Source organism: Ceratotherium simum, chromosome 20 (assembly GCF_057802395.1).
Source record: "Ceratotherium simum simum isolate JZ-2026a chromosome 20, ASM5780239v1, whole genome shotgun sequence".
NCBI lineage: Eukaryota > Metazoa > Chordata > Mammalia > Perissodactyla > Rhinocerotidae > Ceratotherium > Ceratotherium simum.
The window spans coordinates 46652455-46678912 of NC_141919.1; the positions used below are offsets into that span (position 1 = coordinate 46652455).

Below are 26458 nucleotides of genomic sequence, written 5' to 3' on the forward strand. Positions count from 1 at the left end.
CTAGCTAAAAGCTCTATTGTTCTTTTTAAAGAATCAACTCTTGGTTTTATTGACTTTCTCTATTGTTTTTCTATTCTCTACTTTTGTTTATCTCTGCTCTAATCTTTATTATTTCCTTTCTTCTGCTGGCTTTGGGTTTAGTTTGTTCTTCATGTTCTAGTTCTTTAAAGTATAAAGTTATGTTATTGATTTAAGATATTTCTCCTTTCTTAATGCCAATATTTATAGCTACAAAGTTTCCTCTTAGGATGGCTTTCACTGCCTTCCATAAGTTTTGGTCTATTGCATTTTTTACTTTAATTTGTCTTGAGATATTTTCTAATTTCCCTAGTGATTTCTTCCTTGACCCACTGATTGTTTCACAGTGTTTTGTTTAATTTCCACATATTTGTGGGTTTTCCAGTTTTCCTTCTATTATTGATATCTAGTTTCAGTCCATGGTGGTTTTAAGAAAATACTTTGTATGATTTTAATCTCTAAAATTTATTAAGGTTTTTTTTTATGACCTAACATATCATCTATCCTGGAGAATGTTCCATGTGAAGAATGTGTATTCTACTGTTCTTGGTGGAGTGTTCTGTACATTTCTGTTAGATCCAATTGGACTACAGTGTTGTTCAAGTCTTCTGTTTCTTTACTGATTTTTTGTCTACTTTTCTGTCCATTATTGAAAGTGGAGTATTGAAATCTCCTACTACTATTGTTGAGCTCTCTATTTCTCCCTTCAATTCTGTCATTGTTTGCTTCATATATTTAGGAGCTCTGATGTTTGGTTCACATATCTTTATAGTTATTATATCTTCCTGGTGAATTGACCATTTTATCATTATATAATGTCCTTCTTTGTCTCTTTTAACAATTTTTACTTAAAGTCTACTGTCTGATATTAGTATAGCAACCCTTCCTCCCTTTTGGTTACTATTTGCTTAGAATATCTTTACTTTCAACCTATACATCTCCTTAGATCTAAAGTAAGTCTTTTGTAGATAACATATAGTTGGGTACATTTTTTAAATGCAGTTTGCCAGTTTGTGTCTTTTGATTGGGGTGATTACTCCACACGTGTTTGTTGTTTTAAGCCACTATATTTTGGAGTAATCACAGCAATAAATAACTAACACAATGTTTGCAGATTAATTAACAGTATTGAAAGCATGTTAATTTCCTGATTTTTACAATTATAGTGTGGTTATGAAGATGTTTTTGTTTTTAGGAAAAATACATAGAAGCATTTCCTGATTCAGAAGCATCATGTCTCAAGTTATCCTTAAATGTCTCAGAAAGGGAGAGAGAGATGACAATGCAAATGTGGTAAAATGTTAACAGCTGGGAAATCCGGAAGAAGGTAATGAAAATACTTGTTACTATTCTTACTACTTCACTGCATGTCTGAAATTATGTCAAAACTTAAACAAATTAAAGAAAACAAAATTCAGAGACCAAAAATTAAGGACATATTAGAGCCCAAAACATGAATAGAGCAGTAAAGCTTTTACCTTCTAGTTTTCCAGAAGGAAAGGAGAGAGAAAATGAGTAGAGGAATATATAGATAAATAATAACTGAAAACTTTCCAGAATTGATGAAAGACACCAATATAAAGAAAACAGAGGCAGCTGTCTTCAACAGCATATTTTCAAGCACCATGTCTGACTGGGCAAGGGAAACAAAAGAAAAAAAACAAATGGGAATACATCGAACTAAAAATCTACTGCACAGCAAAAGGAATCACCAACAAAACAAAAACACAGCCTAACAATTGGGAGAAGATATTTGCAAACCATGTATCTGATAAGGAGTTAATATCCAAAATAGATAAAGAATTCATACAACTCAACAACAAAAAAACTAACAATCCCATTAAAAAATGAGCAAAAGAGCCGAACAGACATTTTTCCAAAGAAGATATACAGATGGCCAACAGGCACATGAAAAGATATTGAAGATCACTAACTATCAGGGAAATGCAAATCAAAACTACAATGAGATATCACCTCACTCCCATCAGAATAGCTATAATTAACAAGACAGGAAATAACAAATGTTGGAGAGGATATGGAGTAAAGGGAACTCTCATATGCTGCTGGGAGGGCAAACTGGTGCAGCCACTATGGAAAACAATAAGGAAATTCCTGAAAAAATTAGGAATAGAAATACCATGCAATCCAATTATTCCACTGTTAGGTATTTATCCAGGAACATGAAAACATGAATGTGTAAAGATATATGATCCTTATGTTCATTGCAGCATTATTCACAATAGCCAAGACTTGGAAGTAACCTAGGTGCCCATGAAGGGACGAATGGATAAAGAAGATGTCGTATATATACACAATGGAATACTACTCAGTCATAAAAAAGGATGAAATATTGCCATTTGTGACAACATGGGTAGACCTTGAGGGAATTATGCTAAGCGAAATAAGTCAGAGCGAGAAAGTCAAATATCATAGGATCTCACTCATAAATGGAAGATAACAACAACAACAAACATGTAGAGACCAAGAATGGATTGGTGGTTAACAGAGGGTAAGAGGAGGGGGAGGAGTGGGAAAGGGATGATTAGGCACATGTGTGTGGTGAGGGATTGTAATTAGTCTTTGGGTGGTGAACATGATGTAATCTACACAGAAATAGAAATATAATGATGTACACTCGAAATTTATGTAATATTATAAACCAATGTTACTGCAATAAAGAAAAATGGAAAAAAAAAAGATTAAGTAACCTAAGATCCAAATAAATAAATAACTAAAATACAAAGAAGTTAATACCTGGATATATCATAGTAAAACTGAAAGGCACCAAAGACAAAGAAAAAAGTATTAAATGTAGTGGAGCGGAAAGATTGATCATCTTCACGGAAAGCAATTGGGTGGACAACTGATTTCTGTTCAGCCATAATGTACACCAGAAGCCAGTATAGGAACAGACGGAATGTGCTAAAGCACAAGAACTATCAACTTAGAACCATAAACACAAGATGTCTTTCCATGATGAGGAGGAAATAAAGACATGTATAGACAAACTAAAACTGAGCATTTGCTATCCACAGATAATTACTAAATGCTGTTCTAAATGTAGTTCTTCAGGCAGGAGAAAATGATCTCAGGTGGAAGATCTCAGACACAAGAAAGAATGGTAAGCAAACACAGTGAGCAATATTCTTATTTATATATATGAAACAAAAATAAAATTGTCATTTGGATTAAAAATTACAATAGAACTAAAATCCACGAAAATTGCATATAAAATGAAAGGAGGCTAAATTTAGTTAAGTTGCTCCAAGCTCTTATATTTTTTAGTGAGTTTCTCTATTCATGATACCATCTCTAAGGTAACCATTAAAGACTAGAAAAGAGAATATAGGTATTAAACTAATAGAGGGAAAGATAAATGAGAGTAACTGTTCAGTTCAAAATAATTAAGAAATAGACAAAGAAACACAAGAATGAGTAGACAAATAATAAACTCAAAATAATGTTGAAGACATAAAGAAAACATATTAGCATTTGTAATCAATGTTAATAGACTAAATGCTTCAGCTAAAATACAAAACTCAAAACAGTGGCTAACTCTGGTAGGTAGGCAGTATGACTCTATTTGCAGAAAATTTAAAAATCCATAAGATATGTATCCCACAACAAATATACATTGGTAAAAGTATGTCTCAAAATCATAATGAAAAGTAAAAGAATGATAAACAAAATTCAGAAGAGAGGTTATCTCTGAAGAGACAAGGAAAGAGATTGGATTGGGGAAGAATATATGAGTTCTCTCAGGATATTGCTAATGTTTTCTTACACAGGACGGTGGGCAGAATGTTGTGCACCCTGTAGTTTTATTTACACCTCACATACATTTTTAATATTTTTTTCATATCTCTAAATATTCAGTAAAACCAATTACAAAAAGAGGCAACATCAGAAATAAAAGATTCTGGATGGATGTGGAATGTATTGTATTACTGTTCGGGTACGAGGTTGTGCTGTCAAATTGAGAGGGAGAGCTGTTTTTGATTGGGGAACCAGCCTGATTAGAAAACAGTACAAAAACTAAACCCCAGCCAGGTGTAGATGACCATTAAGCTCTGGCAGATAGTTATGTGCGATAGATTGCAAAAATGCCCCCAATCTTCTCTCCTCTCTGTATCTACTTCCTTTGTAGTGTTACTTTCAGCTACTATCATCAAGAGGTGGAGTTCATTGGTCCACTTCTTGTATCTGGGCTGGCTTTGTGACAGATTTGGGCTGGCTTCGCCACAGAATGCAGCAAAAGCAATCTTGGGCCACTTCTAAGCACTGGCCTCGAGAAGTCTTGAATGCCTCTAGTCTTCATCTTGAAACCCTGCCACCCACTATGTGAATTTGTCCAAGCTAATGAATAGAATGATGAGAGACATGTGGCGCAGTCACTCCTGGTGCATCAGCCAGAAAATTGCAAAAGACTCAAGTGAGGCCATCCTAGACTAGCCAGCCCTGCCTACTCACAGCTGACCTCACATGCATGAGCAACCTCAGCTAAAATCAGCGTAGCCTCGGACCCCCAAAACTGCCCACCCACCCACACACTTGTGCAAAATAATCAAATGACTGTTGTGTTAAGCACGTGAGTTTTGAGTAGTTCCTTACTCAGCAAAAAACTCAATCATGCAATCATTAAAGTAGATAATCATAAATAAACTGTCTACAATTCTACAAGCACTATTGTTTTCCTTCTGACATTGCTTTTTCCCTGAAAGTACTCGTAAAACAAGTTTATCTGGTTATAATTTTGTAAACCCATGAAACACCTAGTAGCCGTGAATATTTCTACTGTGTATAAAATGTCCCCATCCTGGAACATCTGAGACAAGAAAGTCTTCAAAAATGACCCAATCTGAGAAGATAGGTTTGAAATTACTTTAAAAAAAAATCAAACAGGATAGAGTTTCTTAAGGATAAAATAGAAAAACTGGAGGGAAAATGCACCGGTATGAAATTGAGGTATGCTGACCTCCTCTTTCTTAATTTATGGTGCTGTGCAAGCCCTGCTTACTGTGGAGCCACAGCATACATGAGAACAAGAGAACAGGGGTGGCAGAAGGTATTTCTAACGAAGTCATCAAGGCACTCATGAGGGTGGCATATTTTCCATGAACAAGCAGCATAACTTAGTACTCTGCTCGAACACCACACGCAGCATAATGGAAATGGCGCTTTCAGAATACTGATTCTCCCACAGGGAATTCCACAGAGAACTAGGGAAAGATCACAGGCTCTGACAGCTGATTGGTGAATTAATTAGGTGCTGCACTTTTCTAATGCTATTGTAAGTTACATGAGGAGCGTGCACTCAGAGTCATAAAAAGATTCCAAGGATGCTGGGTGTCATACAACAGTAGGGGAAAATGTACTTGGAATCCAGAGGGAGATCCAATGCAAATAGGTTTACCTGCTGAGATTAATCTTACTTATCTCTCTTTCCGAGGGGAAAATTTAGACTAGGTGGCAAGATTATTTAGGCTCCAGGCAAAAGGAATTGATGCCTTTTTCTTACACTTTCTAAAGTTTTCTGGGTAAAGACTTAACTTCATATTTATAAATTTTTACCCGTCTCTAAATTTATTCCTCCTCACGTAACCTAACAAGTGACAGGAGATTTTGAAGAGAGAGCACCGAGAAGACCGTTTTCCTTTCTGCAACGACCAGGTCACTGTCATTGCTGCCTATAGGTTCTTAATAAATATTCTTTTGTTGTAGGCTTTTGTTGCTACGTACATCTTATTATGTAACATACTGTATTTATCAGTTGTGTGATCTTGGGCAAATTATTAATCTCTTCAGCTCTCAGTTTCTTCATCTACAGAAAGGGGATAATGATAATATTAACTTCATAGGGCTATTACGGGGATCAATTAAGTAAACGTCATCAAGTGCTTACAACAATGCCTGGCACATGGCGAGCACTATGAAAGTTGTTGCATGAATACTGATTGAAAAGTGATATTCCACTGTTTTTTCCACTGAGATCCATTATCATTTCAACCGTGGATCACTTAGTGGACAAAGATTTAGCTTTCCAGCATTGTAAGTGAAAATGAGTCTCTCCCCGGAAAACGCGGCTTTTACATAGTTGGAGTACAAGAACACTAATGGAGCTTCACGTGTTGATGCCAGGAGTGTGAGAGTCGCAGGATATTTAATATTTTTTCCTATTATCTTCTGTAACTTGGGAGGATAAGGACCTAAATAGAGGGCAGGAATTATACCTGTCAGACAAAAAAAAAGGGGGCACTTATTCATTTCAAGCCTCTCTTCTGGTGACAAACAGACCACTCTGCAAGCACGTCGGGATGCAGTTGTATTCTGATTTGCTCTCCTCCATGCACCCTAGGAACGGCAGGCAGCAAACACAGAGGCTGTTCAATGTAATTCCACTCTTTCTTTGGGCAAAGCACTGGGAGGGGCCTTGAAGAGGATACAAATCAAACACTGGAATAGCTCCTGCCCTTCAAATCTCCAAAATATCTACTAGCAATAATTTAACCTCTTCCAATAAAACATAGATCACTGAAAATACATATGGGTATAGAAACAACACATATAACATTTTGAAAGGTCATTCTTAATTTTAGTTCCTTTCCTTTCCCCTGTCTGCTATGCGCTGAAGATAACTATTGAGTCAAGAAATGATCAACTACCATCTCACAGAATACTTGAGGACCAGGATTGGATTCAGATAAGCACAAAAAGTGACCCAATATTCTTGAGAGAATTACCTTGAGATTATATCTGAACTGGTAAGCATAAAGAGGCCTGTAGTATGTAAGTCCTTTATTAAGACTCATGAGACTGTGATATTCCTAAGGAGCAAAAAGGCAATCAATAAGTAATATGAGATATTTGGTAAACAAAAGTAAGAAATTAAATATTAATATTGAGAGAGTGTATGGTGTCCTGCTTTATTAACTAAGTTGGTTTTGGTGTGAGATAAAAATAAGTGAGGAAAATTTTTTAAACTGAATAGATGCAAAATGCTACGAATAAAGTTAGTATCTATCTGAAATCAAGTAGCTTGTGACTAGGTACTGCTCTTTGTGTCACTCTAAGGGAGCAATCTGTAAGGAACAGAGGCAAAGGAGGCCAAAGTTCCACATTCTTATTAATAGTCTGTGAGACCTAAATGCCAATATGGATAATTCTGACAAACTGGGCTGGATCCAGGACCTGGGTTAGAAACCTGAGACATCTCTGCTACCTTACTCTAAATTTAAGCTCAAATTGTAGATTTTACGTTGATCGGGTTCCTGATCAATGATTGGTGCCTTCAAGAAAAATATAGATCAGAGGGAGCTGCCTAGGGAGTAAGCCATTGGTCACTTGACCATTTGGAGAACTGATAACAAGTAGAAGAGAGCGTTAGTAAGAAAAATTGTAACCATGGGCCCTCCAGGACCAGTTCAACTGACCCCATCTTATCAACAGAGTAATTGAGTGATTTTTCAGGAACTGAAAAATGACTCCTTGCCCAGTTCAGGCTGGTTGAGACCACCAACCCATCAACTGGGCCTGTGCAAATCCCCGATAAGTGACCCTTTTGACGTCAAAGGGCTGAAAACTCTACCCTCAGATCATGCCAACACCACTATTTTGTGAACATGTATCCTATGAAGAGCCATGAAGCTTGACTATGTTTGCGCAGATCATCAATTACCTCACTTCTCCTTACCTCCAATCATCTATCTCCACACTTCAGGCTGCCTCACCCTTTATCCCATAAATTTTGCCCCAAGCCCTAGATCCAGGAGACAGATCTGAGAGCATATGCCTCCTGACTCCTTGCAGATCTATCTCACAAATAAAGCCACTTTTCTTTTCCTAAAGGCTGATGCTGTAAAAATTGGTTCTTTATGTGCATTGGGTGGCAAGCCCTTGCTTGGTAACAATATGACAGAGCTCTTCACTGTAGAGGGGCCTTGGCCTTTCAGTGTGAAAGGAAGAGAAGACAGGCCCATGCCTACATGCATAAACATTCATTGGATGGCTATCCCCCAACACCCTGGAATCTCTCCCATCAGATTATTGTCTCCTCTTCTTGGTAATTAGATATTCCTTCTCTCTGAAAGCTCTTCCCACAGATATTGCACAGATGGCTCCTTCTTATCATCCAGGTTCCTGATTAAAATGTCACATCTATAGTGAGGCCTTTCCTGACAGCACAATTCAAAGTGGCTCCTCACGCTCTCAACTTGTTTTACTTCCAACTTAGCACTTACTATTATGGAATATTTTCTTTCACATATTTCTATTGTTAATGGACTCTACACCCTACATCACCCATTTAGAACATAAACTCACTGACAACAAAGATCTTATCTATATTGTTTACTCATATACGTATGAGTAATAAGTTAACATAATAGGTGCTCAATAAACATTTGTTGACTGAATACATGTATGAATGTGTCTTTTGGTAGGCCAAGACAGGTGGCAGAAAAAGAGCTGCTCCTTGGGAACCTCTTATTTTAATATTGACACACATTTACCAAGAATGTGTGTAAATATATAAATGATTATCTTGTTTAATCTTCAAAGCACCACCATACTATAAGCACTGAATAGAAAAATGAGGTGGTGTCCTGACCAAATCTACCCTAGATCCAAATAAGAGAGATGAGATCCACGCATAGACTGATCCCAGAGAAGTTATGTTTCACTACCACAGATGCCTTTGGATTCTGTTTACTTGCCAGACACGTGCAACAGATTTAGTTCCGAGCTTCCCAGTCTCCTAAGCACACATGCAAATAAATCTATTGCCTGACCCAGCGGAATCATAAGTTAAAAATAAACAAGTTGCCAGGAGAAGCCCTGCTATTTGGAGTCCTGAGACTGGAGGGAAGTATGTCCCATGGTCTCCTTAATGGAGAAACATTATAATGGATGAAGGAAACCACACCATGAATAGCATTACTGCAATAAATGCAAGCCTGGGTTTCTAGCATCTATAACACAAATGAGTGCAAATTGATTGCATTGATTCAAGCTGTGGTTCAGTGAAAACACTTTTACAGAGTAAATACAACACCTCTACAGAGTAAATATAAAGATAGTAATAGTCTTGTTTAATCTATTGATAAAATTTAAACTATATAGATGAATGAAAAGGATTCATATCATTCGGGCACTCCCCAATATTATTTCTTGCCACTACTTTTCTAATTCATACCGGCTGGCAGAAATTGTGATATATATACTATATGATGAATAATAGACCACAAATATTTGGTGTTACTAATTAAGAACATATCCACAGGTTTAAAATCATGCATAAGTTTGGCAACTTCTCAGAAGCTGATATGGCTAAGCAGAATTCTTTCCTGAAGAGGCTAGCATTGTAGCTATGCAGAGAAGTACAAACAGGAATACCTATATCCAACATCCAGACATTCCCCAGAAAAAACTCTGGTTTTATCCAATACATGAACAGAAGTCTGAAACGCCAACATCTTATCCTAGCCATAATCCTAAATCATTAAAAATAAGGTAAAGTACTCATAAAATATTTAACTTTATGCTGTAAGATGCACTCCTAGGTAACTAAATAATTGTTGGGCTCTAATTCAAGGTCCATGAAATGGCAAAGCATGTAGTTTGTAATGGTTGATGTTAAGTCATTCTTTCTTACCATCATTAGTTAGTACATGAAACTCAATGGCAACATCATATCATGAGCAGTTGTTTTCTCATCCTCCTTTTACAGACTAGTAAACTAAGCCCCAGAGACCTCACATAAATTGCCAGAGTGATAGATGCCATGAGTGGGAACTCAGGAGTGCTGCACTGGGCCTGAGGTTGTAACCACTAAAACATTCTGCCTCACTACTAGCAACATACATCAGATGGAAGAAATTCACAGATTTTTCGAGCTAGAAAGCATCTTCGGGTCATTTGCTTCACTTTTTATTTTACAGATGAACTAAAACAGAGTAAACAGTTGACTTCAAGTTCATACCCTAGTTAGTGATAGAATTAAAATAGAACCATTCCAGTATGTCTTTCTAAGTAAAATTTCTTTACATAAAATTCATCTTCAATTAAGAAAACAGAGTATAAAAGAGTATAACTTAGTATTAAATACAATGGCCTAATGATGTATGTAAAGGGTATTTCTCCACATAAAAAACCATGCAAGAATGACAGAATAATGAAGGAGATACAAACTGGCATCTCTTCAAACACTGATTGATACATGAATCCCTGGGGAGAAGCGGCTGGCCAGCCAACCACACCAGGTAGCATCTCTGGAGGCACGACTCTCAACCTTTTGTGCAGCAGCCCATCCTGTTTTGGGAAAAACTCGACTTTTTACAGTTTTTGCTCTGTTTTTTGTTTACTTATCTAAACCCACATAATTTTATTTAAAAAATCTTTCCCATATTGGGTCACATTACACCCAAATGTCCCAGGACTTCCCTCCGAGTCACAGCTATAGCGTCTAACCTCTCTTCCATCTGACATCAATTCAGATATTTACAGAGAATTATCTTCATCTCTAACATCTGCAAACCTTACCTTTTCCAAGTAAGGCATACCTAATTCTTTCAAACCCTCAAATTCCATCATTATCAAGTTTGCTCTGGGCACTTATCTTGGAGTTCATTGAAGTCCTTCTTCAACCTATGGACGCAGCTCACAGTTTTGGGAGGGTTTCTGATTCAGAGCGCTGACCTGTGTTACAGCCCCTTCTCCATGCACTACGCCTATGCTAATGTCATCCACATCCTAATTGCAGGCCAGTCATCACACTGGTGACACCTTTGAAACTTGAAACTATGATTCTTTGTACAACATAAAAATGTCTCTGCTATATTCACAATTTATGTCACTTTTAGGTAATATTGATTTTTTAAAAACAATATTCTATGGCTTTAGGATGGAGAAAATAATAGTCAAAACCTCACCAAAGGTTTTGAGGAAATAAAGGTTAGCAATAAAAATAAAGGTAAATGATTCAGTACCTGTGTGTGTTGGAGGAGGGACAATGTTAACACTTCCTTTTGTCATTTTAGATGAAGATTTGGCTGTGTGGGCAAAGGAGAAGGAGCCAGTATTGGGAGGAAAGGGGCTGAAAATGGAAGCGGAAATGAGCTTCATTGTTAGAAAAAGAACCTAGAGGACGAGGGAGCTGTCCTTAGATTCTGCATGTGTTATATGCTTAAACTTTTGTTAAAATTGGAGTTTCCATATGGCTTTGATATTTTTTAAAAATCCCATCAAAATCAAATGAAATATTAATTTTCAAAATAAATCATCATTTAATAAACAAATAGTGTGTTTCACTTTTTGCCAGTAAAAATAAAAACACCTCCTGTCTACTATCAAGGTACATCTGAAGACAGCCAGTGTTGTGTGGCTTCAGTCAGGGATATACTGTAGAACTTCACATAAATTCAAGCAGGAAAAAGAGGTTAATTTATTAGGATTACTTAAAACAGCTAAAGGAACTGTGAAAGAGTATACTCATAAATATTCAAAGAAGCAATTATGTATTTCACAGTATCTTCAAATCATGTCAAATTTATCATATTTTAAGTGCCATTAAATGTTCTTTTTGATTGGAAGAGCCTGTGAATATAGACAGTTTTGTGCTGAGCAAATGAGCAGTTTCTGCCAATTCTCTTCACATGACTGTCTGTCCTTTCCTATTATCTCATCCAAGTCAACCTGATGGAGAGACCCTTGCAAAATGTGAGCCAAATGCCTCATCATGCAGCTTGTATTTTAAACTTTATCAATAATGCCTTTAATTTTTAAAAAATCTGATCAATTCAGTATATTTTGTGCCTGTTTAATTTCTCTCTTAGTACTCCTTGAAATATACTTTATTTTTTCATTTAAATCTATATGTCTGTGCATAGAGAACGCCAGTTTCCTTTGGACCCCAACAGATTATCCTAGACTGATGTGTGTATGTGTGTCTGTGTGCGTGTATGTGTATCCACCATTTGTACCTGGGTAGACCACTTACATACAAGTCATTCCTTCCTTGCTATTCTTGTTTGTCTGACAGACATGTATGAAATAGTGCTGGCAGCAGGCATATTCCCTTTCTAGCAAACCCATTTTTCAGAAGAAAATGTTCTTTGCTTCATCTGTTGGTCTTCATGAGGACACAAATGATGCAGCCCTATACATTTCTCTTGACTTGTATTAAGCGAGGCCTTTCTTAAAAGTTACTAGCCAAGCCTCGTCTCCCTGGGCTCCCCTGGATTCTCAATTCCTTTCCCTGTAATTTTAGGTGGTGAAAAGAAAGCAATGACTGCAAGTGTCTCAATTTACTCTCTAACAACTGAAAACAAAAAATAAAAAGTAAAAACCTTGTTGTGATGCTTGGTAAATGACCACCAGCAGAGAAGGAGAAGGCAGAAAAACTAGTAAGACTTTCCTACGAAAAGAAAGTCATCCACATCACACATACACAAGGCACTGGAAGGGTATGAGGTAGTTTTTATTCCTTTACTTGTAATTTTTTACATACAGAGTGAGCAAATGTTATGCCCTCCAGAACTAATTAAAAAAAAAGCCCAGAAGTAACTCAATTTCCACTTCAAATTGATACCAATATACCTCCAATATCACCACTCATGTCATAAGTATTAAGAAAGAGAATATCAGGGCCGCCCCGTGGCTTAGTGGTTAAGTGCGCGCGCTCCGCTACTGGCAGCCTGGGTTCGGATCCCGGGCGCGCACCGACGCACCACTTCTCTGGCCATGCTGAGGCCGCGTCCCACAGACAGCAACCAGAAGGATGTGCAACTACGATATACAACTATCTACTGGGGCTTTGGGGAAAAAAGGAGGAGGATTGGCAATAGATGTTAGCTCAGAGCCGGTCTTCCTCAGCAAAAAGAGGAGGATTAGCATGGATGTTAGCTCAGGGCTGATCTTCCTCACAAAAAAAATGAAATAAAATATCTTTAGCCATTACACTTTATGTGTAACATTTGAACATGCTAACATGCTGTTTAAAAGAACAAAAATCACTTTAAGCAAACAAACACAGTGCACAGGCTGTTGAAACACATCCCATGTAATGGACGTGATAGTTTTACAGAGAAATATGCATAAGTCCAGCAGTGTATTGTTAATACGCCAGTAACTTCCTCCAGTCACTTTAGGGCTAACAAACCAGAGGAACTACTTAATTAAATATATGATTAAATAAAAGAAAATTAACTTCCTTCTTGTTATAACGAAGATAAATCTGAAGACACAAAATGCTATTTCATTTCACCCTGAAAATATAATTAAAATAAACTCAGTATTTACCTCATATGATTAAAAATCCATTGGACACTTTAGAAGCCCAGGCAGCTCACGATGCAGCTTTCCAGTGGCGCTCTTCAATTCCTATAAACGAAAGGGAGGTGAAAGAGAACATTTAGAGCAATCTATGTCTTTGGAAAATGATGCTGATTAGCTATGAAATGTTTATGATCACTCCACACTGCCATTTAAAAAATACCTCCCTATATGTTGCTGTTAAATGCACAATATAGCATAGTTTTTGTTAAATGCTCAATATAGCAATGAAAGTTATGTCTGTCTGGGACTTCCAAGGCACTAAAAGAGATTCCAGATTATGAAACACTACAAAAAATAAAACCACTCAATTGCATGTCATTTTACTGGGAAAAGCTGTTGTACTATAAAAACTAAAGCATTTGTAATTGAAATATTTTCTTATTATAGTTCACACATTACCAACACAAACATTTTTCTAGTCATAACACTGGGTTATAAGTAGTAGGGGGTTTTGGCTCCTTGTTTAGATTTTACTATTCATTCCTTTACTAAATTTTAGCAAGTATTTTAATTTTATGTCCCATGATATTCCTGGAGAAGGTTCATAAATTGTGGGAAATGATAGTCATCCATTTGATAAATTGATATGCAATATGTAGGTATTTAATTGCTTTGACTTCTAGATAATATACCCTAAAAAATTAAATAACACAAACTTTCACAACCTGTCTCAATTATCTGCTGAAGAAATTTTTTTAGTCATTATTTTTTCCCATATACTTGCTAAAAGAGAAATAAAGTGATATGCAAGATACACAGGTGCTTCGCCACTGCCTGTTGTTACCTCTGTTTCCCATACACATAGGTAGAACGGGAACTCTTGTATTCCTCTCTTACACCTGCCTCACTCCAAGCCTCATGCATATACTGTTACATTCAGGCACAAATCTCAATGAGTCAGCACCAAGGGTATCTGCCCCCCAACCCCTACCCCCTTCTGAAAATCTCTTATCCATTAGGTGGCAAAGAAGGTCATGGTAGAAACAGGGATGGTAGGGAAAGGGTGATCCTAATTGAGAAATATAAGTTTGTGAAGGTACATGTAGCAGGTTAGAACACAAATAAATGAGTATCTTCTCATTCCATTGCAAGAGGGATCATATGGAGCCATGCTTTAAGGACTGAATTCATACATATTACATTACCAACTTAACGTTTCCAAAAGCTACATATGTATATATATGTATACACTAGTTCCCTCACTATGTGCTTGTCTCTTTTGTCTATTCCTATTACAACTCACTTTGAAGAAAAGATGCTTTCCAGCCAAATAAATTCTACATAGTAAATAATATGGCTCATTAGATTCTAGAAAGACATGAGAAGCTACGTTTACATTAGGGAGAAACAAACTTTGAAAGAAAGCATTAAGCACTTTTGGCAAGAAACGGAGTATTCTGAAGTTCAGAATAGTGGGGCATTAGGCAGAAAAATACTGAAATACCAGGAATGGCTTCCTAGCCTTTTATGAATTTCTGCACTATCCTGCTTTCCTGAAAATATATCAATTAACACAATGCCTCATCATCTTTTAACTCTGTGTTCATAATTGCTTGCCTTGGTCTCATTTTGTTATTGATAATCTACAGTAAGCAACCCTAGACATTCATTGAAAGCTCACTGTGACAAGTGGTGTGATTGACGCTTTCAAGTGCCCGTCTCATCCAATCAACAAGAGATATACAGTGTCACATTTGGCAGACAGCTGCCATTGTCTTGTATATTATATATCTCAGCACAAAAATCCTACATTGAAAGCTTTGCGTCCCATAAAATAACTTGCTGTTTCCAACTAATTCTAAGATTTAAGTTCCATATCTTTAATTGGCTTAAAATGTTTCTTGAATGTCTAACGTGTTTATTGAATAATTAGAAATGTACATGGCATGTGAAAATTATCAAACAAAATCCATCATCTAATTACCTGAAACCTGCATTTTAGCATTCCAATGGGGTGGAGGATGATCCTGGAACCTCACAAGTCCTTTTGTTTATGATCAAATTTAAAAATTAGATTTATGATATCTTTAAGGAGGTAGGAATGTGTATTATATCTCCAACTCTCACACTGGAATTTCATGATTTTGTTGAAAGAAAATTAAGATCAAATTAATTAAGACCACATATTGCTTGAAGGAGGTGAAAAATAAGCTATGATGGTAGAGTAAATAGTATGAATGCAAGAGAAGCCACTATATATATAGGATTAGAGACAGACTATTTTGCTAAGTGAAAAAAACAAAGCTGGGAACGGATAAGGTAGTGGAGAAAGAAGGAGAGGGAAATGTGTTGATAAAACCCATCGAAGTACATGTGTCTGTGGGATGTTTCTTTTGGTAGGAGTTGTATAAGTAGAATTGTCTAAGTAGAAATTCCTTCAGAGTTTGCTGGGATGTTCATAGAACATTGGAGGAAAGAAATGTAAAGCTGTAATTCCTAAAAAGTAAATCAATGGTTACTATAATTGGGCATCACGGTCTGTACCAAATGGTAACAAGTAAGAAGAAACTCCAGGCCCAGATGTGATCCTAGATCATGGGGCTCATTTGTCTTCACTTGGGGAGATCCTTTACACTAATATGAATTGGAAAACAGCAGAAAGATGTCAGTAGTACAATAAAAATTTTTCGGAGGAAGAGAGAAAGTACGAAAAATCAGTTTCATAAGAATTGGTGGATGTGACTCAGCTGAGCCGGGGACAAGGCTCTCAACAAAGAATTTGAGGAAGTATACACTCTGCATTTTGCTTAAGGCACAAAATTTGAGAGAAGTGATAATGTCTAGAACACAAAAAATGGGGACTTGATGAATGTGTATTTGCAACATTTAGTAGACAGAAGATAGCCCAAGCCATGTATAAAAATAAAAAAATCTGCCCAATCTTAGGCTGTTCAATACAATCACTCCTAAAGCAGGCAGTGTACTCAATAAAATCCTGAAAGTCAACCTGGAATATGTTCATGAAACAAACACAGAATTTTTTACCTTAGGTCTCCAAAAATTATATATGTTTTTCCAAGATCACATGATTAATTACTGACAGAAATAAAACAATATTCCAGGACTTCTGGCTTCCAAATCAGTTCCCTTTTCACTACATGATATTGCCTCCCTTGTCTCTGATGTCTTTCTATCATGACATGATTATATATTACAGTTGAATCCCATATGTGTATGCAATGCTAATAAGATAATGACTGTCAGTTTAACTCTGGGTTAAATGTGGGGATTAAAGTACGATGCACTTACCATTATCCCTAGCACTCAGTGAGTTATTAAATGGCAGCTGTTATTGTTATTGTTGTTTACAAAACGAGAGAAAATATTACTAAGAGGGGGATACAGTGGTGAAGAGAGAAAAAATGTTAAAGTGGGTCAATGAACATGTTGCAACTATAATTTTAGAGGAATTAATATTTTTAAGATACAATCAGGGCTGATTTATTCCCTATTCAAACAAGCGACTTGAACTTCAAGGTTAGAGATATGCAAGTGTAATTTATAAAAGAATAATTGTTGTTTTATTTACTTCTCTGGAAAACAAGTATAATCATCTCCAAGATAAGCAATATTTTACATTGATTCAAACAGAGATAAGCATATCCTTTAGGTTTATTGTGGTGTGTTAGGGAGTATTTGAAAACAAAGGAAGAAAATAACAGTTTTCTTAGACCTTCAGTGCTATTTTAGAGAGAAAAATACGTATGTACATTGTGAATATTGCTAGGTATAAATACCCTTTAGTTATGAATTTGTGTCTCTACCATTACAAGTATTTAGGAGGAAGGGTTTGAAAATCCCTGCTCTAAATGAAAGGGTGGACATTTTTATCACTCTTCTTTCTTTTTCCACAACATTTTCTAGTGATTCTCATACTTTATTTCAAAGTAGGGGAAATGGCAGGAGAATTTTTCAGAGGAAATATATGCGACATTTTCTCCTCAAAGGAAAGTAATTCTCTCACTGAAATTTTGTATTCACTATTATTAATGCTTAGTATGCAACAGTCTGTGGACTCTGTGCCACCTAATTCTTTATTGATGTATTTAAGAACATATATTTAAATATGTATACCATAACGATGTATTTGTTAGTGTTGTAACTTTCACACAAGACCACGTGTAGGGTATTAACACAGAGAAAATGATGCTGCAGAGTTGGTCATGGTGAAAAGTTCTGAGCAATGAGTTTCTCGGATGATCCTGTAAGGCAAATAACAGCACCACCTAAGGAGCATCCAAGTGGTCTACAGCCTCTGACTTGGAATTCCATCAACATGTTGGAGGGCTTGGGTTTTGGCTTAGAGAACTGATCTACCCTACATTGGAGAGAGATAGTCTGTCATACACTGAGAAGACCAAATGTTTTGAATTCTTATATGGCATCTGCATACTCTTCATATAATTTTTTTTCTTTTTAGCTATAGAATAGAAGAAAAAAGTGAAATAACCTGTCCACTATGTGCCTAGATACGATGCTTTAAAAACATTTAGCTTATTCATCATAAAATAAATCACATGAGGGGGCAGGCCCAGTGGTGTAATGGTTAAGTTCAGTGCACTCCACTTCAGCAGCCTGAGTTCACGGATTTGGATCCCAGGCATGGACCTACACCCCTCATCAAGTCATGCTATGGAGGCGTCCCACATACAAAATGGAGGAAGATGGGCACAGATGGGCTCAAGCAAAAAAGAGGAAGATTGGCAAGAGGTGTTAGCTCAGGGCCAACCTTCCTCACCAAAAAAAAAAAAAAAAACAAACATGTGAGACAGGTACTACTGTCCCTTTACAGATATGGAACTGAGGCTTAGAAAGTGGTAGAATAATTTTCTCAAGATCATAGTCCTTTCCTTTTCCATTATATAACATGGCCTGCAAAGTATCAACTATGGATAGCTTTGGTCATGAGACTGGTTGGAACAAACACTAAATTGAATGCGATGGTGCTTAATAGAACTTGAAAACTGTAAGGGGTGTGGTTGATCAGAACTGGATGATTTAAGTGTTTTATCATTTCAGGGTTGTTAAATGAAAGTGAGGTTCTGAATAAAAGCTTTCCCTTTCTTTTGTTTGTTGTGTGGCCCTTGTTTGAAAGGATGGTTATTAAAATGCAATACAGTCTGTTTTGCTAAGTAATGTTAAATTTTAGACTTACACTAGACCTTTTTATTCAGATTTATAAAAATATAATGTCCAATATTTTAAACAAGATGTTTTTGCATAAAAAAACTAACGTGAGGTGCCGGCCCAGTGGCATAATGGTTAAGTTCATGCACTCTACATTGGCGGCCCGAGGTTTGCAAGTTTGGATCCCAGGTGCAGACCTATGCACCCCTTATCAAGCCGTGCTGTGACAGGCGTCCCACATATAGAGTAGAGGAAGATGGGCATGGATGTTAGCCCAAGACTAATCTTCCTCAGCAAAAAGAGAAGGATTGGCAACAGATGTTAGCTCAGGGCTAATCTTCCTCACCAAAAAAAAAACTAACTTGATTAATTAAAAAATTATATTCCTAGCAAATTGACATTTCTTGGAAACATAAATTTACTTAATATTACATTTCCATTTGGATAGAAAAAAATAGAGTATACCATTCATTCAATCTTAATTCTAATATTACAACATAGCTATATAATTCTTAATTTTAAAAGCACAAAATAGTCATGCTAATACTAAGAATTAAACTATATAATTCATAATTCTAACATAGTAAATTAGCTATACTATTTATTGAAGCAAATAGGGAATATAGAAGGGAAACAGGAGAAATATTGAGTATTTTGACTTAGTAATTTTGAGTCTGGCATTCACTAGAATGTTTTAATATTAAAAGTGAACATTTTTCCAAGTTAAAACAAAAAGAATAATGAAAGTATTACTTGATGGAATTACTCTATAGAGATTCCACTTAGAGCATGTTGCCCTGGATCAGGCCAAAAGAAAATCTTGCACTCACAGGAACTAAATCCTATGCTAGCATAAAATGCACATCTCCCCAGGGCCGGCCCCGTGGCTTAGCGGTTAAGTGTGCGCTCTCCGCTACTGGCGGCCCGGGTTCAGATCCCAGGCACGCACCAACGCACTGCTTCTCTGGCCATGCTGAGGCCGTGTCCCACATACAGCAACTAGAAGGATGTGCAACTATGACATACAACTATCTACTGCGGCTTTGGGGTAAAAAAAGGAGGAGGATTGGCAATAGATGTTAGCTCAGATCCCATCTTCCTCAGCAAAAATAGAGGAGGGTTAGCATGGATGTCAGCTCAGGGCTGCTCTCCTTCACAAAAAAAAAAGAAAAAAAATGCACATCTCCTGTTCTTCAGTAGAGAAAAGCAGGAATAAAAGCAAGAATTTTGATTCTTCTCTATTTTAAGTTGCCTGGTTTTAAACAGCTTTATTTGGTGGTTCCCAACAGAAGGGCGAAGACTTCACTCTTTATAGTTGGGTGGCTTACATTTCTTCTCGTTCTTGGCTTTCCTAGAGATGTACGTGATGGAGATATCGGCATTTTTATTTGCTTTAATCTTTCAAAACTCAAGAGTGAAAGAAATATTCTGTTATCTTTTTATCAGGTCAATCAAGTCAAAAGTTTTCACTGGGCTTAAACTTTTAAAAAGTTGAAATTCTACTACTGCTACAAATTTTTGCAAGTGAACCACATATTTCATTTGGTCTGAAAATATATCTTTTAAAAAACTATCTCTTCAAATTACACACACATACACATACAAGACAATTTTTTCTGCCTTTTATACATTATAATAGTAATAATAATAAATATGCACTGAATGCTTTCTATATGCCAGGCACCATTTTAAGTACTTTACATTTATTTGCTCACTTAATTCTCACAACAATCAAATGATATTATTTTTGTCCCAAGTGAAAGATGGAAAATTGAGGCACAGAGAGATTAACTAAGCAAGCAATTAACAGAGCTAGGCTTTAAACCAAAATAGCCTGACTCCAGAGTTGAAGTTATTAATGATAATGCAATACTACCTCTGATTACAAGATACTAATAACGGCATTCTGATAACAGTATGCACAAAAATGTTCCTTCACCATCTTAATCACGCTTATTCAAAAAATATCAAACTGTAGAAGTACATGTAGGGTGGTAGAAACAGTTTAATGAAAAATAACAGACCTAAATATTTATGAAGGCATGAGGCATTCCTGCTTAGCTTATCAAACATTCACAATGTCTAGTAGAGTACCAAACATGTAGTAAACCAGTATCCAATAAATACTTGATGTATGAGTGAATTAACAAATAAAATAAGAAACTTACACGAGCATTGGCATTTATGTAAATCCTGGCTGGAAGTGCCAGCTCTACTCACACTAACCAAGTAGACTAGCTCAGATTCAGCACATGCATTCATTGGGTTCACACCTCCCATTGCTCACGTTCAACTCCATCATCCAACTCTCCTGTAGTCCCTTGAGCCCCAGGCACCTGTGTTCCATTTACAACCACCTAAATTCATATTCATTAAATTTTTATTCTATGCTACATTCATTTAGTAAACTACTCTAATGAAAAAAATCCAATGTGATTCCAGTTAATATTGGTACATTCTAATTCAGACTTTTGAGAGAAAATATCATAATTCAGGATAGTAATCCTAATGGTGAGAATGTCAGGCAGTAACACCATAGATCAGAAATCCAAACCCAGAAGCCGATACCCTATTGTTGTCCTAGGTTCCTCCTCTCTCACCTCTTCAGGGGCACCCTGAATCCATCTACGTGTTATCATCTCTATTGCCACCCCCCTGTCCAACCCATTACCTGTCTCCTGGATTATTCTCATGGCCTCTGAATAAGTCTTTCTACTCATCCTTCCAATCCATTCTCTATATTCCAGCCAGAATTATCTTAAAATATCAATTGCATCATGTTTCTCCATAAATGACTTCCCTCTGTACTTTAAAGATTTTATTTCTTTCCCTTCCTTCCTTCCTTCCTTCCTTCCTTCCTTCCTTCCTTCCTTCCTTCCCTGCTTCCCTCTCTCTCTCTCTCTTTCTGGCCACAGTTGATTTCTCCAGTCTCACTTCCTGGCCTTCTCTCCCTCATTCACCAGGCTCCACCTATGCTGAAAGCTTAGCCCCACCTCAAGGCCCTTACATGGGCTGTTCCTCTGTTAGAACTGTCCTCTCCCCACTCCTTGCCTAGCCACTTCCTTCTCACCTTAGGTTTCACCTTAAATGTCACTTTCAAATGTATGCCTCATCCTAAATGAGAGTCCCCTTTGATATTCTATTATGGCTTCCTCAAGTTTTCTTCCCTGTCTTTTCTCAGAATATAGTGGTTTCAAGCACAAGATTTACTCCCACCCTTTCTGACTCTGAATGCACCACTTGCTAGGCTGTACAACATTGGAGAAGCTGTTTATCCTCGCTATGCTCTGGTTTCCTTACTTATAAAATGAGATGCAATATTATCTACCTAAAAGGATGGTTGTGAGGACTAAGTGAGTTAATACATACAGCACTCAGAACAGTGCCTGGCACATTAAGCACCCAATAAATGTGAGCTATCATTATTCAGGGAAATTATATTTATCTGTGTAATTATTTGATTATATTTTGACTTTCTTGTAAGCATGCAAACTCAAAGTGAGCAGGGACTATGATTATATTCTTACCACCCAGACTTGGTGCCTCAACAGTGATTAGCTTAGGAAGAGCTCAACAAATACTTATTGAATGAATCAGTTGAATAAATGTGTGAATCTGTAAATGCACAGAAGAAAGAATTTGAAAAAAACATAAAATAATACAGATCAGCCAGTTTTGGACAGGTTGGTCTTTGATGGCCATAAAATTATACACTATAGACTTAAGGATGATATATGGCAGTCTGTTTCACTTGTTTGGAAAGTCAATTGGATCTAAAGAAAACCTTAATATTGTATCCATTCAACTATTTCTCAACTCACAGGTATTTGAGAAATGACTAAAATACCTGAAAAAATTCTTGGGAGGTTGTTTCATCCCCTTTTCTTTCTGTCACAGTTGATCATTAACAAATACAAAAAATTTGATGATTCTCGGCAAAAAGTTCTTATACTTCTGAGTTTAAAAAAAATCTCTTTACTATTATTAAAGCTACAATACAGTCCTTTAGGACTAGACTTTACGCCAAGAAAATCTCAAAACCCAGTTTCCCACATAATTCACCTTCTGACTTTGGATCTGATCTCCATGAATTGTTGTTTTAAACCTGCTAATGCATAACCAATGAGGATGTCATGCTCATGCTTTTCAGAAAACTACTACTACCCTACTCCCCGAAAAAGAAGATGTAAGACTCTTATAGCAAAAAATGACATTAGATACATAGTATTCATAACCCTTATGGTCTCCATTTAAATACAGATTTGGGGATAAAAGTATAAAAGGAAAGTATGCATACCAAGTCCTGTTGTGTTGCTTTTTCTCTGCTTTACTCTTTTGATAGCATTTGCGCTCAACCTCTAGTTCCCTTCTCTAACACCAGAGCAGAGGTATTATTGTATATTATTTAAGAGCTGGGCCTCTCGAGTCACTTTGAATCATGGATCAATTCTAGTTTCTTCTGACACAAATGTTGTTCCTTTTATAAGATATTAAAAATTATATTGAACAATATTGTTCAACAATTCATTTATTCATTTATTGAACAAATGCCTTGGGAAGGGACAGAGGCTGAAGAAAAAAACAGGGCAAGTTTCTGCTCTGGAAAAATTCACAGATCACAAACTCTGCTGTTTCAGATAGACTAGAAAATCTTTCTATTGCCTGACAAACTCGAATTGTACACAGGAGAATTTCACTCACATTCTAACGTGGTAGCTGTGTGGCAGATACCCTGTATCTTGTCTATTGATGAACCTGTGAGGTAGGTGTTATGATTCTCATGTTACAGAAAAGGAGATCCTTGGGCTTAGAATTCAACAATAAATCTCCCTATTTTATTTAGCTAATAAATGACAAAGCCAGTGTTTGAACCGTGTGCTTTCTGATTCCAAAACCCAAGCTTTTTTTACTCAGTCTGCCTTTCTCTACAATCACTGCCTTTTCTGATAAAGTTGATGGACGGGTGGTAACCAGAGGTTGTAAGGGACACCTCCTTTTAGCTTCTTCCTCTGGGACAGGGGCAAGATAGCAAAATCCAACCCCATTCAGTGGTGGTCTCACAATAGGCATTCCAACTGGCTGTTCAAAGTCTCTGTATCTTATCACTACGGCCTGAGCCCTTTCACAGAAGGCAGATGAAGAAGAAAGGGAAGTTGGAAATGGAAAAAATAGAAAGCAGGAAGGAGAGAGAGATATGGAGATGGGTGAATGTCTTTGCATAGGAAAAGGACATCTGGCTGCTGGAGCAGATGATCCACACTTAGAGGGTCAAACCTCCACCCGCCAGATGAATCAACCCCTGGGCCAGAGTCATATCTCTGCAGAAGCCCCGTATCATCTTCAGAGTAAATTCCCAAAATGTGTTCCTTTAGCCATAATAGTTTAGCCTAAGTAGTATATGAAGAATTTTGAAAGAAAAATCTGCAGTAGAGATTAGGAAGTAGAGTGTAGATTAGAGAAAAATAGGATCTTAGTGAAAGTTTATGACTCAATTGCCCATAAAATAATTTTAGTCTAAAAGGACCCATAAAATAATCTGATCTCAAATCATATTTGAACATATCAGGAAGTAGAGATCCAGAGGGACTGAGTGATTTGCTGATAACAAGCTGAGCTAGGAGCAGAACCTAGGTTTCCAGAGCCTATAGTGAGTGTTCTCTGACTTACTTCACCCTCAGAGGACACTGTTGCCAATGCTTGAACATAGTAGTTAGGTTGCTATTCAGTCCTTTCCTGGAATAGCTGATCCCAACCAGCCATGTGCCCATCCGCTGTCCAGGAAAGAAGAGGTGCAACCCTTTATCAGAAATGGGCCTATGAACTCATGATCATCACTCTCAATGATGCCGCTCAGTCACTTGAACACTGGGACTCATCACAGCCCTGGAAACGACTTGAACGGACATTGAAATGGGCTCATAGAACCCAACTACACTGGCATTTTCTAAACCTGTTCCATATTCGCTGGACTGTGTCTTACTTGCACATCTGTAGCCTTGTAAATCTTTGCTTTAAACTTTTACTTCTTGCGAAGTAATCTATTAGTGAAAGAGCCATAACCAAAGTCTGGATTCAATTTTTATAGGTCGTTTTGTAGGCTTTTTACTTATTAATACAGAATGTTGCTTAGGGATCTTGAGGAGGTTTTAATTTACTTTCCTGAAGCTTTTCTTTACATCATTATTCACTAAGCCAGGTAGTTTTATAAGACAGTTTCTCTATTATGGATATAATTCTATAGTCATGAGTCTAAATTTGTGTTCTCAGCAATATTGTGTGAAATTAATAAAATATTAGGGAAATTTTGGTCATTCTAAATACATTGCTGTATATTTTAAATAATTTGTAAGGATTTATTGAACTATATTAATTATGAATATTGATTTTTTTAGATTATTTTGAATTATTATTTAATAAGAGGAAATTATATAAAGTTAAATAATAGGAAGAATTTTATATAAAAACAATTTTAGAAAACTGGTTCCATTTCTATGGCAGATCAGTGTTTACTATTTTAAAAACATAGGAACTGAGGAGAAAGAAGTCACGATGGCGGCGTAGGCAGACTCTGAACTCACCTCCTCCCGTGGACAGAGCCAATTTACAACTACTCGTGGAAAAGTTACCCCTGAGACAGAACTGAAAACTGGATAAGAGGAATTCCTGCAAAAAAGGACAATCCTAATTGAGATGGAAGAGGCACAAACTCCCTTCTGGAGAGGAAAAACGCCGCCTTCACAAGCCGCCAGCTTCACGGCCGCCGGGAGCAGCTCACAGGTACGCAGCCTCCCTGGAGGCGCGGGGCCCCAAGCTGGGGAGTGCCCCCGCTGTGGGCATTTTGTGGATCCAGCACAATCCAGATGAGTGGCATAATATCTGACTTTACCTGCTACTAAAACATTGGGGAGTGCTCCCCAGAAAAGCTGGTTCACAAAGAAATTAAACCTGGCTCTTAAAGGGCCCACGCGCAAACTCACCCATTTCAGAAAGCAACCTAAAATCAGCAGAAAGAAAGGTGCACAGTGCTTTGGTGAAAAGAGACTCACCTGATAGGCCCTGAGTGCATCTCAGTGAGAGGTGAGACCTCTCCGGGGACTGGGACATTGGTGGCAGCCATTGTTGTGGCCTGCTGTGCGTGTGCTGATACAGATGCCATTGGAGTTCTCCCTGGGGCCTGCTAGCCCAGGGTCTGCCCCACCCACTAAATCACCAATTTAATCCAGCTCAGCCAGGGCAGGCAGCCCACCCTAGGGACTGGCCCCACCCAACAACAAGCCCTCAGGCAACTTGTGGGCCTGCATAGATTGGTGACTGGATTCTCTGCAGCCTGGCGACTGGGCCAACTTCAGTGGGGCAGGGCGTGCACAAGGAGCGGGTGGAGAGTGTGGGGCGGTGGTGGAGTGTGTGGGGCTCCCACCATGGAGAGACTGGGTCCACATCAGGAGGTCGGGGCGTGCACACATGACAGGACTGTGTTGTCTGTGTGTGTAGACCTGTCAGTGGCAGGGCTTGTCAGCTGCTGAAGACTTGTGCTTCTCAAAGACCCACATAGGGGGTTTGCCCTACCTTCCAAAGCCTGAAACAATTGGGTGCTCCCATGCCTGAGGCCAGCCCCACCCAGCTGCAATCCTCAGAGAGCTGACAAGAGACCTAAAGGCTGGAGGCTTATAGCATTTGTTAGCCCCTGAGCCTAACAACCTGCCACGCTGGGGGCCTACTCACTTAAAAGAAATACTGCAACACAAATGTGGTATTGGAACTTGAAGCCAACTGTGCTGGGGCTTCCCACACCCGATAAAGAGACTGAAGGGCCCACAACAACTACAAGCAGCTGAGCATTACAACAGCTGGCCAGGAGCATAACTCGGCCTCCCTGGGCGCCTACAGGGAGAGCAAACAGGCAACAACAGAAGGACACACATAGCCCACATAGGGGTCACCCCTGGAACATTGAGAACTGAGGGAAACACACTGCAGACCTCCT

The 26458-nt window shown here is 37.6% G+C and overlaps 1 protein-coding gene across 1 annotated transcript in view; it reads right to left on the reverse strand.

Annotated features, from left to right (window-relative positions):
- LINGO2 (leucine rich repeat and Ig domain containing 2) overlaps positions 1 to 26458 on the reverse strand; it is a 1164902-nt gene that overhangs the window by 652591 nt on the left and 485853 nt on the right. The window contains exon 3 of the mRNA XM_087444704.1: positions 13312 to 13392. The gene's annotated coding sequence lies outside the window, so the exon portion shown is untranslated. The remainder of the gene's footprint in view (positions 1 to 13311; positions 13393 to 26458) is intronic.